Raw genomic sequence first — 1,825 nt, 5'->3', positions numbered from 1 at the left:
AGTTTCACAAATAATTTGAGACCTCTTCATAAATCATCTGATCTGGACCTGAAGTCCTTCAAGATTGACAAGGAAACAAAATGTGACTGCAATTCAATTTAAAAAAAAACAATGGATGGCTTTCTATTTTGCCATTTGTGAATATGGTATGTCCTTCCAAAAAGCTGTCAAGTGCAATACAGAAGAACCTGTTGATGAAAAACAGAGTTTGAGAGGAAGTTTTTTGAGGTCATAATCACATTTTAACAAAAAATCTATTCCACCGACTTTTTAGAAGACAAGGTCGAGTGGGACCCTATTAATTGTAGGCTCTGTAAAAAAATATTTAATCAGATCCTGCTTTGATATGTAATGACATTTATTTCTCCAAATGTTATCATATTAATGGTTTTTGTAATCAAGGGAGATACAGCAAGAGTGTGCAGTGCGCTGGATATATTAATCCAAACTGTCCATTTTTGTTAACATAATTAAGATCCCTTTGTAACCATAGATTCAGAAAAGCTTTACAATCGTCAACTTTGTTTTTTATGTTCATCTTTTAAGAAACCAATTTGTCTTCAGTAATTACAATGCCTATATACTTTACCTCTTTTTTCCTATTTTTATATTATATAATGATTGCATAGATTGGTCTTTTAATGGTAACAATTCACATTTATGTAAATTTAACTGGAGTCTGGAAGCCTTTGAAAACATACTTATTACTTGCAATGCGATTGGAATTTGAAGCTCATTTTTAAGAAATAGTGTTGTATCATCAGTAAACTGAGATATTATAATTTGTTCATCATTCAAATGGGGACACCATTTGAATTCAATTCTAGAATTATTAATCAAAATAGACAAAATATCTGCAACCTTTATAAATAGTAAAGGGGAACTTCAACAACCGTGCCTGATAACCCGCTTAATATTAAATATTTTACAAGACCCACTGACACATAACTATTAATATTCTTGTAAATTATGCTAATAATATCTTTAAACTTATCCCCAAAACCAAAAATAATTAATAGTTTCTAAGATAAACACATGTTCAACAGAGTCAAAGGCCCTATAAAAGAAGAGTATAAAACCATCATCATCATCAATTAAGTCGCTATACTCTATCAAATCCATAACATGTCTAATATTGTTATGAATAACTCTTCCTTTTATAAAGCCTGACCGTGTCTCACTAATAATATCTGTTATTCCCTTTTTGAGTCTGGTTGCAATTAATCCTGAATTTTTTTTTTATGATCTGTATTTAATCATGTGATAAGTCTTAAATTATCCATTATTCTTTTATCTTTCTCATGCTTTAGAATCAAATACCTCTTTATATATTGAATTATTTTTTTTAAATTAAATGATGAATGTTATGAAAAAGGATATTACAGTTCTCTTTTGAAAACTTAGAATAAAATTTTGAATACAATTTATAAACTTCATTTTCTATGTTTAAATCTTTGCATTCTTCGCCGCTTACAAGAAGAGTAGAGATACAATTTCTTTGTTGTAGGCGTTTTTCCAAATTGAAAAAAAATAAGGATGGGAGTAGTCACTTCACATGGAGTAAAATCTAGTTAATCAGTTTACAGTTTTTAAGCGAGCTCACAGCAAACGCGGTGACTACTCCGCAATCTTGGTACCTTTTTCATAAGTCCGTGGTTTGCAAATACTGTAGTTCTGACCTATATATATATGGTTCTTACGTGCAACATAACACTTCTGGTTTGATCTTCCGTCACCCGTACGTGCTTACGTAGCTATCTAAGCCCCGCCTCCCACTGGTCCTGACGCACCAGTTACGTCTGGCCGTAAAAAATAGAAACTTCCA

The sequence above is a fragment of the Leptonotus elevatus genome, chromosome 4, assembly GCF_054856555.1.
Source record: "Leptonotus elevatus isolate MCC_2025b chromosome 4, RoL_Lele_1.0, whole genome shotgun sequence".
Lineage (NCBI taxonomy): Eukaryota > Metazoa > Chordata > Actinopteri > Syngnathiformes > Syngnathidae > Leptonotus > Leptonotus elevatus.
Note: the sequence above shows the minus strand (reverse complement) of the source record.